The 14135-nt window shown below is 41.8% G+C and overlaps 1 protein-coding gene across 2 annotated transcripts in view; it reads left to right on the forward strand.

Moving 5' to 3' along the window:
* The window catches only part of ASIC2 (acid sensing ion channel subunit 2), a 1882574-nt gene that overhangs the window by 227706 nt on the left and 1640733 nt on the right, over positions 1-14135 (forward strand). The window lies entirely within an intron of this gene.

The raw sequence follows: 14135 nt of genomic DNA on the forward strand, positions 1-14135 counted from the left end.
CGTCGTATAATAGAGAAATCTTCATGCGTTACTCAAATGCGCAGTGCGGGGAGAAGAGTAATCGATAGCTAAGAATATAGCTGGGAAACCTATCTTCAAAGTAAATATCTATATCCAAGAGAGACACTCCGTGGTACGATAATCCCACTAGGCTCTCAGTAACGGTGAAACGAAGTCGATATTTACTTTGAAGATAGGTTTCCCAGCTATATTCTTAGCTATCGATTACTCTTCTCCCCGCACTGCGCATTTAAGTAACGCATGAAGATTTCTCTATTATACGACGTATTATGGAATGTTTGTACTTATTATAGATTTTCTACAGAGTCTTACTAGGACTGATTTCCTATATAAAACTTATTTTGAATCAAGCCCTGATGAAGTCCGTGAGAATACTCTCTCATAGGACGAAACACGTGTTGGCTATGGTTGCTACATGAACATTAAAGCTTTGGCTACTGCATGAATATCCGAATTTAAGGATGATTTGTTTTATATTGATGGCGAACTTTGTACTGCAAAAATAAATGGTGTATGAACTCTCTATGGTGTTATTGCCATTCCAAAGCTAAAGTCTCTATACCGTATTAACTTTTAATCATGAGTGCCCTGACAGCTGGCCTTTTCCAGTGCGACCAGCTGGCCACGGTTGGACCTTTATGCTTTTTGGCGCTATTTTACAGTTTATTCTTTCAAAATTCATTTTCTTGTTTTGGGCTTGTTTTAATTATTAAAGTAAGTTCTATTTTTGTAACTTGGCATGGGATCATTTTTGTGTGGTGTTTTCACGTTTGAAGTGTTGCACAAATACTTAACACATTGCCTCTAGGTTAAGCCAGACTGCTTTGTGCCAAGCTGCCAGGGGGGTGAGCACAGATTAATTTGGGGTTTGCTTGTGCCTTTCCCTGACAAGGACTGTGGATACTGCTTGACCAGGGCTCACACCCTGGTCAACCGGTAACCCAATTTCTAACAGACACTCACAATTGTTCTTTGTATTTATGCAGGCACAAATGGCATTTACTAATGAAATAAATCCACTAACATGCACATCTAGCAATCATTACTATAAAAGAGATGGAGTATCAGAGTAGAGATCTAGCAAATCATAATGACTGGTGGTCATAGCATAACAGTAGCCACGTTTCAAGTGACGTAGCTGGCATTCTGGTGAAAAGAACTCGAGCACTGCTGAAAATTAGAATTACCTTTGAGGTTACCATTAAGGTTGCAAGTTGACTGTATGTATAAAAGATGACTGCTAACTGCTATAAAAGATGACTGCTATGACTGCTATAAAAGATGTCTTCCTCACGGCCAAAAATGTGTAATTTGGCATGGCATTACTTCCCTTTATCCTTCATGTCCTTCACAGGTCATTACATTGCTCATCATTATATTACATATTAGTAATGCTTGATAGAGTGGTAAATGTCAGTGGTAACAACCACTACCTAAATAACAATTAATTAATATTAATGCGCCAAAGATGCTACTATATAGATGGGATATGGAGATAGTTTTGTGAATGGTGGTGAAAAGAAAGATAATTGGTATGTATTATTTGTTGCCTTTCTTAGTCTATGAAATGCATGTCTGTTCTGGCCATGATAGTACCTACCAAGAGTTTGCAATCAAATACCTATCAACTAAATGTCTTACAGAATACTTGGAACAACACCACCCACTAGCACTAAGATCTACCTGCACCTATGCGTATGATTATTACCCCTAACATTCTTCTTCTCATTTTATTTTAAATGATGAATTATTAATACGTCATGCGTGTTTTATTACCACAATACTGTACAGATTAGCACCTTTAAAAATCTGGTGCTTGCTCTTTTCTTTACATTTAGAAAAAACACTGATAAACATTGTGTCTCCATTCTATTCTCAAATTAAACCTATATTTGCAGTTGTATCACAATTGCAAATTGTGCTAACATAATTATCAATCTGTTATATTATAAGGGGAAATTCCACATTCTCTAAATGTCTTGATGAATAAGATAGAAATTGCAATTGTGGGCTGTGTTCCAAACTGTACAAATGAATTAATGCAATACTAGTTTCTGACATATTCCTGGTTCTGAAGAATATCTCAGCAGATAATAGAACTGCTCTGTATGACTAAGATGAAGCAAACAGCAAATGTTTATTTGAATATGGAGCATAGGGTATTGGCAAATTTCAGACAAACCAAACTACCTGTGGACTATCAATAAAACTATAAAATCGACCATTTCACAGAAGAACAGGGCTCTTTCCCTGTAGTACGGAATAGAAAAAACAGTGTTTGAACTAATTGATCACTAATCCAATAAAATTGGACTGTTCAGACTACTTCACTCCTTATGCAGTCCATGTCTTGAAACAAATCATGGCTTCTTCCTACTTTTCCACGGGTCTCTTTCTCTCTCTTAGGGACAGATGTACGAAGCTTTTTGCATGGTGCAAACAGCGAAATTTGCTGTTTGCACCATGCAAAAAGCACATTGCGATGCTCATTCCCATTTTGCGAGTCGGTAACCTGGTTACCGACTCGCAAAATGGGAATGCGACTTGCAAGTAGGAAGGGGTGTTCCCCTTCCTATTTGTGATTCGCATCGCAACGTAGAATTGCTTTGTGACCGTGAACGCGGTCGCAAAGCAATTCGCAGTTAGCACCCATTTAAAATGGGTGCTAACCCATTCACAAAAGGGAAGGGGTCCCCATGGGACCCCTTCCCCTTTGTGAATGGCCCTGAAAACATTTTTTCAGAGCAGGCAGTGGTCCTATGGACCACTGCCTGCTCTGAAAAAATGGAACACAAACGTTTCATTTTTTCGTTTGTGTTGCAACTCGTTGTCAGGGACACCATCCTGCGTCTGGGTTTGCGAATTGCAAATTGCGAGTCGATCAGACTCTCAATTTGCAAGTCGCAAAATCGGGATTTCCTACATCTAACCCCTTGTTCCATTCTTGGGATGGTCACCTAAAGTATGAGATACCAGTTTTCAATCACTCCCTCGGTCCACACAGTGGCCATCTGGGGACCTATGACCACACAGAGATTTTGTGTTTTAACTTAATCATGAACTACTGTCACAACTGAGCTGTCTGTTTATCGGATCCTGATTAATTTAGGGATAATGCTATTTTGCTAAGTGGCTTTCTAAATATTAAGTGAATTGAATTAATGTGAAATACCCTTGGAGGAAATAAGTTATTTTTACGCAGGGTAAATTGCACAATTGTATGTACTGCATGTGAGTGCTTCTCGGTTTTCCATCATGTACCTACTTTCAATTCACAGATCTACATATTAACTAGTACTCACCTTCAACTCCCATATGTCACTACCACAGCCCTTCTGCCACAAAGCTGTTTCAATTTAAGAAAGAGATGAAGATTCATCTCCTTAAAGAACACTACATCACAATGCATTAACTATCCACAAGTCAGCCTCCTCCCCTACTACTTGACGACTTTAAGCTTGTCTTTGACCATGGTTTTTGGCTAGGTTTGCACTATAAAATATCATATACATACATACATAATACATACTTCTGGAAACAGTAAATAGACTCTTTCTTTGAGTTGTGTACAGACTACCTTGGTTGCGCCTGTACTACTTTTGGGGACTTCCTTAGGGTCAAACCGCCGTCATGATGAGAAAATAACACACTGAGCAAGGTACTGCTCTATAAATCAGTTACATAGAACTAAATACTGCAAAATGCATTCTATTTCCTCTCACGTATCATTCTTTATTCATGTAGTAGGAGCATCAGGTAAACCTTGACTTGACTCTTCCACGTGGTAGGACCTCCACCAACTTTTGTTAAGTAGGTTATACTTCAACCACGCATTAATGCAAGTGGCCATATAAATTGGATCACATTTAAAGAGGGTTTTTCTGAAACACAGGGGTTGTATGCCACTTGACAGACTGTGTTCGAGACCTTACTCTAAATCTCTTATTTAATTTTTCAAGACAATGCACAGGCGCATGTCTGGCAGAGCTGTTCGGTTCGTTCTGCGAGACGGGAGCTAATTGTCACATTCTATCACTGCATTGTGAGGAAGACTAATTTACATCAGCCAAATGTTTCTCTTGAGTTCAGTGAGCTATTGTGAAAGAAATGCTAATGTAACAGGGTATTTCACCCAGTGGGACAACTGTCCATGCAAATGTGTGCTATGCATGTTTCATTTCGTTTTAAAAATATATATCTTAATTGTACTCCTGTTCATCATGCAGTTAAATAGTAACATGAAAAAGGGACCAGTTCACAAAAGCTTATGTGCACACAACTTTAAATGAAAGGGTATTAACAGTGTGAATCCTCAAATCCTCGTATTTCTGGGCACAATTTTTATTTACAAATATGGGAAATCTGTAGGTAAAGAGGGTGTCCTATAGTTGTGCACTAATGGTTAAAGGTGGGTTCATGGGACAATAATAACAACGATTATTGGAAGGCAGGTTACACCCAAAATACAATCCCAGTTTTTTCTCAACTAATTTGCAATATTACAGTTGACACCTAAAAAGACGACAGACATCAAAAAGAACACTATACCATGTTTCTTAGATGTGTAGAGTATGTGATTTCTCAAAATATTTAAAAAAAAATGTGCTAAAAAAGCAAGTCACGTGCTAATGAATGTGCTGCGATGCCTAAAGCCTATGGGTTCTTTGTACTGATATTATGGAATGTATAGTGTATAGCACAGTAGGAGCATTTAGGAGAACATGCAATATCAGGAGATTTTCTGTTCATCTTTTCATGTTTTTTTAATTTCCAACAACTTAGAGTTAATCACAGATTGTGGGGGGAACCTGTGATACATGGATTTCTGGATTTTACATATGTCTTCATAATTTAGACTCAGTTAGATGCGTGCCCCATACATCTTGTAAATCACAAATCACGTATGCATATATTTCTTATATAATAATCACTATTCAATAAGAATTGTAAGTAATCTCCAGTGCCTTTGAATGATGAATTCATGAAAAGTCCTCTTAAGGAGTAGAATCCAATGTATAAAATATGGAAGAATTTATCGGGCCCCCAGCAGAGCAAAGTGCATAATATATTTAGAAAATTAGTTATCAGGAAAGATAAAAATGGAAGAATATTTGTGTGATTTGATAGTTATTTTTATATTCAACTTTTTAACTGAATAATATATCTAAGAAACCTTACTAGGTAGATATCTTTAACCGTTGCTAAAAAGATGACACTCATTAGACAAAGATTTCTATAGAGAAATTATCACAGTTGCTGTGACATCTCTACAGAGAAAGATTGAAGTTCCCTTACACATTTGAGACTTACGTTTAGTGTAGCGTTACTGACCTAAGAACTTGTAATCATTTTTCACCACATGTGAGAGGAGTCGAGGGAGATTTAGATAGAGTGTGATCTGGAAATGGAAATAAAGCTTTCAGGCCATTACTGTCTGAGGTCATATGGAGGGATGTCAAAGCGGTGTAGCTTAGACAGGCAGGTGTCCATTCCATCCTCTTGCCAAAAACACAAAAGGGACCACCTACGATGAGTGAGCCATGGAGGTTGTTAAATTATTCACGGAATTCAAAAGTGCAGAGACTTCCCACTCGAGCTGGAAACCCATTCTGTGCAGGTGCTTCCAGCAATACTTGTGTTCCACTGTGTGATATTAGGCCAGATGTAAGTAGTTTTTTTCTTGTCACAAACAGCCCGATTCACAGACAAGAACAAAGCATTTTGCCATGTATAAACCCTATTTTGCGATTCTGTAAGGTATTTACTTTACCGCAAAATTGGTTTGCGAGTCACTATTTGGAAGGGGCGTGCTGAAGGCATCCCTTCCAAATAAAGAGTTGCAGTGGTATGTAAGATTGTTTTGCGACTGTGAACGCGGTCGCAAAACAATCACAGTTACCACCAGCTTCAAGGTGATGGTAACCCATTCACAAAGGGAAGGGGCCCTAAAGGGACCCCTCCCCCTTTGCGAATAGGGGCGCCAACATTTTTTCAAAGCAGGGAATGGTCCCATCGACCACTGCCTACTTTTGTGAAATGAAAAGAAAACTTCATTTTTCTTTTTTAAACACATCCCATTTTCCTTTAAGGAAAAGAAGCTGCATTTAAAAAACAAAAGATTGCTCTATTTCAAAGCAATCACATACATAGTGGTCTACTGCCCCCAGCAGGCCACCATCCCTGTAATTGTGGCCATTCCCAATGGGGTCATAAATTGCGACCTACTTCATGAATATTAAAGAGGTGGGTCATTTGCAACCCCATTGGGAATCGTTACATGTGTCTGAGACATTTGTACATTTCTATTTGCGAGTGTCTAATTGCGACTCGCAAAAAAGTTGCAATTAAACCCTCGCAAATAGAAATGGACATACATCTGGTGCATTGTCTCTTCACCAGGTGACTTAGTGAAGAGAGCTGAAATCGTGTGAGGCATGGTGGCACTGTGTGAGCTGACAGGTTGGAAGCTGACCCTAGGTTGACCTGCAGATATGCATTTGCCAACAACACTGCTAATTTTTATGTACATTAATGAGTCTGGGAGCATTATGGTCTGTGTTCCGTTAGCCTATTCAGTTTTTTTCTTTAGAAATATCTCCAAACAACCTTTTCGAAGGTTGCATGTTTGCGCCTCTTACATTATGCTAGTATTCGATTTTCCTTGACTCTTTGTGATAAAAGTATTCGTGCACTAACATCCCTTTTAAATAGTTAATTCATATTGCACATTGGTCTGAATGCAAAGCTCTCAATATTCTTCTATTCTAGTATTATCTTTGAAAACAATCGTATACATACTTTAAAGTGTCTTGACAATGTATTTTAGCATCTGCTAACAAGCTTCAACCAGGCGGATTAAGCTTCTGTGGAAGGGGTTGCTGGTTCAAGATCTTGTGCTAGGACTTCTATGTTATTTTAGTAAAATACATTTTCTACTCTTCTATTGCCTTTTTTAATCTTTGTAGACAAATCTGAATTGTTTTTCTTTTTTTTTAACTTTAGCCGGAAGTGATCAGTACACTGAATTTCCAAGGTGCCATGTTTTTTGTAACATTCATGAACAATCTCTTTTCTGTTTTCCCGAACGATGAAAATCAACAGCTGCTGTGCGCCTTCCGCAGAACGGACGCACCTTCATAAAGCCCACGGGCCATTAGGGCTGACATCATCAAAATTAAATATGCCACATAACATGCATTATACATGATCCTGCTCTTTTCTGCCTTAGTCTTCATCTTGAAGCAGGTATTTCTCATCAGAAAAACATTATTGTGCTGGGAGATTCCTTTTTCAGCACGTCCCTGACAGCGGAAAGAAGAATGCTGTTGAAGTAACATTGCTTTCTTGCTGGTTAAAGGCGTTTGGCTCGAACGTCACATACCTGCAAGTCCTGTGTTTTCTTGGTAATGCAGTAGACAATGGTCTTCAAACTTTTTAATGACACTTCATTATGTACAGAAATCATTGATGCCCCCCAGAACAACAAAAGTATTTTCTCATCATTATTCTACAAAATTAGCAGGTCTGAAAATATATAGCAATTCTTAGATTGCAGTTATCTCTTTTAAGAGCGCAATCAATACATGATTACAAACATATCAGTGAGAGCCAGGACTCCTTAAAGTGTAAAAGTGTGGTTCCGGGAGTGGAGAATTAAGGATGCTGGTTGATCACCTTGATTGAGGGAGCAAAAGAGAGGTCAGCATTCTTAACCGCTGAGGGACCTTACCAATTCTGGATGATGCCCTTTGGCTTGAATAATGCCATTCATCTCCCCTCACTTTGACACCTACTTCCAGCCAGGGAGTGAGTGAGTGAAAAAATGAATCAGTGGTGGTGCATTAAAGAGTGGGTCATTGTCACTCGTTTTCGTTCACTAAAAGCATATCACTGTTTTGGGAATATTGTTGCTATGATAAATTCTCCTCTTGGTCAGAGTCTGAAACCCTCCTAGACCTCTTTTGCCGAAATCATTTCAGGCTCCCACACTTTGAAGACCACTACATTAGAGCGTTTATCACAGTATGGTGCAGCATAAGTCTGTACTGATGTCACTAACCCAGCAAGTGACCCTTATGTGAGGACTCATAGACACTGGACAAACTAGGGCTTCGATTAAGAATCAAGAATTGCATGAGACAAAGAAAATAATTAAGTCATCATGATGCTCAGAGACTGTACATGTACAGCACAGGGCCAGTCCATACACCTGTGTACCAGTGAAGACATTGTGAGTTTGATTAAATCTAAATGCCTCTGACATTTATTCCCTGTTTGAGTGGTAGCAGGGCATGTGGATGACTGATAGGAGAAAGACAATGGCAGCAGATATCGTGTGCACATTGGGGAGAGGTCTGCAGCAGGGCTGTAAACCCATGGATTAGCGAGCCAATTATTTTACCAAGTTTAAGGACTAAAGATAAATCCCTGCCATGCACGCGGTATCATTCCACCTGAAAGACCACGGCTGAAAGTGCCCATAGGAAGCAAATCCTTGTTTTCCCCTCAACCTTTGAAATGAGCCTATAGCTATTTGTTTGGCATTTCGTAATAAAAATACCCCTTCCTTAGCTCTGGGTGGCCTGAGCATCATAAAGAGAAACTATGACCTTTCCAGGGTACATGGCGAAGAGTAAATGTCATTAAGAACAGGAGTGTGGATGTTAGGAACAACAAATCTAAAAAGTAACAGTTTAAAAAAACACAATTAGAAATTTGCTTGGATATTATATACTTTTGAGGGAAACATGTTGCTGTAATGACACCAACAACAATATAAATTATTATTATTGTTTTTATTCATATTATTATAATAATACGAATTATTATTATTATTATTATCATTATTATTATTATTATTAATATTATTATTATTAAACCTGTCAACCTTAGGGTGGTTTTCCCCCAACTTTTTTGCCTGCCTTCCTCCATTTTTCTGATCTTGTTTTTGCTAGTTTTAGGACTCTGTGCACTTTACCACTGCTGACCGGTACTAAAGTGCTTGTGCTGTCTCCCATAAACATAGTAACATTGGCCCCTACCGGATTTGCATATTTAATTCACTTATAAGTCCCTAGAAAAGTGCACTATAGGTGCCCAGGGCCTGAAAATTAAATGCTACCAGTGGGCTTGCAGCACTGATTGTGCCACCCACATAAGTAGCCCCTTAACCATGTGTCACCCCTAACGTAGGCCCTAGGTAACCCACAGGTCAGGGTGCTATGTAAGTAAAAGGCAGGACATATACTTGTAAGTTTTACATGTCCTGATAGAGAAAAACTCTCAAAGTCATTTTTCACTACTGTGAAGCTTGCTCCACTCATAGGCCAGCGTTGGACATTCCCTTATATACTTTTAAGTGGTAATTTCTGATCTGAAAGGAGTGCCATTGTCATGTTTGGTATGATTGCAATGGTAGTGAGAAATCCTGCTTACTGGTAAAGTTGGATTTAATATTGCTATTTAAAAATGCCACTTTTAGAAAGTAGGCATTTCTCTGAACTCACTGCTCTCCATGCCTTACAAACTGCCTCCAATCCATGTCTGGCCTGTGCTGGGTGACAGCTCCCTTTGTGCATTCCATCCAGACTGCCATAAACAAGGAAACTCAGCTGCATCTGCATTCATCTGCGTGCTGATGGGTCTTCCTGGGCAGTAAGGGTGGAAAGGCTGCAATTACACTTTAAAGAACTAAGGACTGACAACCCCCTGCAGAATTCTTGACAGACAGGACTGGGTTGAAAGGGGAGCTAGTGCAATTCAAAACTACTCTTTGAGGTTTCCTCAACTTCAAAGGCACATTTGGGTACATATGCTGGGGCTGTGACCCTCTAAAATCAGACACATCTGGACCTACAACTGGACTCTCTCAGAGAGACTGCTGTGCTACCCAAAGGCCTCAAGTGGACTGCTTTTTTGGCGGGACTGCTCTACTGCTTGTTGCCCTCTTGTCTTCTTCTCCCTGGCTCTGCTGAAATGTCTTTGCCTTCCCCACAAGTAATCTCCAAGGGCTTGGAATGAGTTTGCCTCCTGTTAAGATGTCTCAGGGCCATCAAAGACTTCACCAGAGGGGAAAAAATACATTGTGCTGGAAAACCGATGCAATGCCTACAAAGACTAAAGCATAACCTGCAGAATCAAGGTACTGCCTATCTCATGGCTGAAAAATCACCGCAGCACCTCCCAAATCGACGCAGTGCCTGTTTCATAATCACAGCACATTTTGAATTTTCTACACATCGTCCATGGGCGTCAACATATTCCCCCACTGCAGTGAGTTGCCAAGGCTGCACACCTGGAAACCGACGCATCACCTTGCCATGAGGAAAGAATCAACACATCACCTCCACCAAACTGGAAAAATTGATGCATCACTTTACTTTCCGAAGCATCACCTCTTCTGCAGCCCTCTGCATTGTTATTTTTGACACATCCCAGGTACTTGCTAAAAAGATACAACCATTGATTCCTATGGATTAAGTCTTACCTAAATCTCTAAAAAGTGATATCCTGACTTGTGCATATTGGATTCTTGTTGTTTTTGTTGTAATTTAGGATGTTTTGTGACTTACCCTGACTAGGACTGTCGTTCCTACTTGGACAGGGTGCATACCTCTGCCAACTAGAGACCCAATTTCTAACACTGGTGATCAGCAGTGGGGATAGGACTTGTGTTTGCGCAGTGCCAATGAATATCTACATGTACATTTCCGACCCACATTTAAAGACCATTTCAATTTTTTTTGCTTCTTCTGCAATTTTCCCTGCTTTGCATTTTTACTCCATCCTATAAATCATGTCTCTGGATCGTTCTACAAGTAGAAGCATGGGGTTTGCGCTGGCTAAGCTGGAGGAGCACACAGGTAACCAGTTGAAAAGCTTTTACAAAGGGATGGGGGTACCTACCTGAGGAGCCACCAAGAAGGTAAAGTTTTAAATAGCACTGAGAGCCTGTCTAGAGTCATGATCCCAAGAGGAGAATGAGCTGGGGATTATGGGAATGGCTCTTATGAGGCGGACCTGCAGCAGTTGAGGGGGACACCCCTGGAGTAGTGCTACCTGTGAGAGCAGGAAGCAGTGTCTCTAGTCATTGCCTGACAGCAGAGGAAAGGAGAGAAGAGAGAGAATTCCAGCTGCAGCTGGCAAAATTAAAAATGGAGACTGAGGAGAGGAAGGCTGGGACTGAGAGAGCCTTAGCTGAGATGAAACTTTAGCTGGCTCATTAATTGAGTCTGAAAGAGCTGAACCTCAAGTCCAGGCAGGTGGGTTCCAGCAGTGGTGGTGGCAGCATACATATAGTACCTGATGGAGACAAGAAAGTTTGTATGCCCAAGGATTTAGTGCCCAGTTATGTGGTGGGAGATGACATTGATGAGTTGTTTTCAGCTTATGAAGTTGCACTGAGAGCATATGGGGTTCCTAAAGAGCTCCGGGGGTGGATCTGTGGGAACACTTGCCAATACTTGGGAGGGACACAGTTCTAACATTAGAGGTTGGGGACCAGATCAAGTATACACCCATGAAGCTATTTCGACTGCCAAAGTTGGACTGACCCCTGAGAAGTATTGCCAACGATTCAGGGGCAGTCACAAGCTCCCCAACCAGTCCTGGGTAGATTTCATTGAGTACTCCAGTAAGGTCCTGAATGGCTGAGTGTGTGGCAACAAAGTCAATGATTATGTTGGATTGTACAATTTAATCTTGAGAGAGCACATGCTCAGTATCTCTTTTATAGAGTTCTGCCAGCACCTAGTTGACAGTAAGTTGACTGATCCCAGGAAGCTTGCTGAGGAGGCAGACTACTGAGCTAGCACCACAGTGTCCAAAAAGGTATCTGGGGGGGACACCTACAAAAGAAGAAGAAAGAGGGGGAGAGAAAAACTTAAACATAAGGAGTTCTCTCAAGCCCCACAAAATAATTCCCAAGGGAGTAGTGGTTACCAGTCTCAGTCTGATCCTAAAAAGAAACAGTTTTATGACCATAAGACAGGGAGGTTTGTACCCAAATGAACAGAGTTCTTCAAGTATGGTCACTCTAAGGGTGACTCCACATGTCCCAAGAGTGCACAGCACTCAAATACCTGAGTTGGCCAGTGTAGCGCTGGGGGGTTATAGTCCCAGCTAGTTTTAGCGAACAGACAGAGATAACCCCAGTGTTCCTGGGGGTAGAAAGTTATGGTGCCAAAAGCCCACATGTCTGCTAATACTTCAAAGTATAGGCAATGGGTCACAATTAATGGGCAATGGTTGGAGGCTCTGTAGACACAGGAGTCAGCATGACAACTGTCAAGTGTCATCTGGTGTCAGCAGAGCCGGTCCTACCGAAGTAATTCCACAAAAGCATAGTCAATGACAATTGTGAGAGACATCTACCAGTGACTCTGGTTCCCTTTGAGTGGGGTGGAGAGGTGGACTATGATACTCTGAAAGTTGCTGTGAGCCCTGCCATGCTTGTAGATTGTCTGTTAGACAGTGACCTGGAGCACACTACCTGGAGGGAGGTAGAGCTCAGTTCTCACTTGGAAATGATTGGATTGCCTGAGTGAGGCTGTATGACCACATTGTCCATGGAGCCTGGAACAATGGCCCAGTCAGCTGCCAATGAAGGGGGCAAGGGGCATGGGAAACCAGTCCCTGAATTTCATGTGGTGGAGATTGATGTGGTCCTTGAGGAGGCGGCCCCAGAGCCAACCGGGGAGGACATTGCTGCCTTGGGTGACTTACCTTAGCTTGCTCTCTGGCAAGTTGAGGGTGGGTCCATCAGGGAGAAATTCTGCTAAGCTCAGAGTGAGTGTCCCTTTCTTGAGGGCTTGAGGGGACAGGCCTCAGCCAATTCAGCAGGTGAAGCCTCTGGGGATCACCTAATCAACTGGGAGAATGATCTCCTCTGCAGCGAGCCTATGGCTCCGGGTACTGGGGCAGCCCATGTGCTAGTTGTTCCCCAGTGTTACCGGGCCTTCTTTGTGGGTTTGGCTTGTGACATACTCGTGGCAGGACATGTATGGCAAGACAAGACCTTTGCCAGGTATGATGCCCACTTTTATTGGCCCAGAATGAAGTCAGCCTCATATACATTTTGAAGATCCTGTCCTACCTCCTAGACCGATGGGAATTCATGGAAAGAAGCTGAAAGCTCCCCTGATCCCACTTCTTGTTGTTGGCACCCCCTATGAAGGGATGGCATTGGTCCATTGGACCCCAAGACAGCCCTAGGCGACAGGTTCATCCTGGTCTTGGTGGATTAATCCCTCTGAGGACGGTGACTGCACCTGTGGTGACCAGAACTCTGATGGGGATCTTTACTCCTGTGGGGTTCCCAAAAGAGCTAGTGTCTAACTGAGGCACTAACTGCATGTCTGCATATAAGAAGTCCTTGTGAGATGCATGTGGTATAACCTTTAAGTTCACCACACCCTATCAACCCCAAACCAATGGTCTAGTTGAGTGGTACAACAAGACCTTGAAGGGAATGATTTTCAGGCCTACCTGAGACCCTAAGACATAAGTGGGGCATTCTCATTTCATGCCTTCTCTTTCCCTACAGTAGGGTGCCACAGAATGGAGTAGAGTTAGTTCCCTTTGAATTTCTCTATGGCTACCCAGTCAGAGGACCTCTGAGTATTGTAAAGGAGGGGTGGGAGAAAGCTCCCAGGAAACTCCTCCAGATGTGGTCAGCTGCATGTTGGCCCTCGGGAGCCAGATGCACCAGATGCACCACTTCTGGGAGAAGGCCAAGGGCAACCTCAACGCCAGCCAGGAAATGATAAAATGCTGGCATGAACAGAAGGCCACTCTGGTGGCTTTTCAACCTGGCCAAAAAGTATGGGACATGGAACCAGTAGAGCCCAGAGCTCTCCAGCACCGCTGGACTGGACCATACAAATTAACGACTCATCTGTACTGCTTTTATGGAAGGACTACTCTCCTGCTTGTTGCCCTACTGTCTGCTGCTCCCTGACTCTGCTGAAAGGACGTTGCCTTCACCCACAAGTGATTTCCAAGTGCTTAGACTGAGCTTGCCTCTGGTTAAGAAGTCTCAGGGCCATCAGAGACTTCACTAGAGGGAGAAAATAAACAGCACCAGAAAACCGAAGCAACACTTGAAGAAATCGACA

Source organism: Pleurodeles waltl, chromosome 6 (genome assembly GCF_031143425.1).
Source record: "Pleurodeles waltl isolate 20211129_DDA chromosome 6, aPleWal1.hap1.20221129, whole genome shotgun sequence".
NCBI lineage: Eukaryota > Metazoa > Chordata > Amphibia > Caudata > Salamandridae > Pleurodeles > Pleurodeles waltl.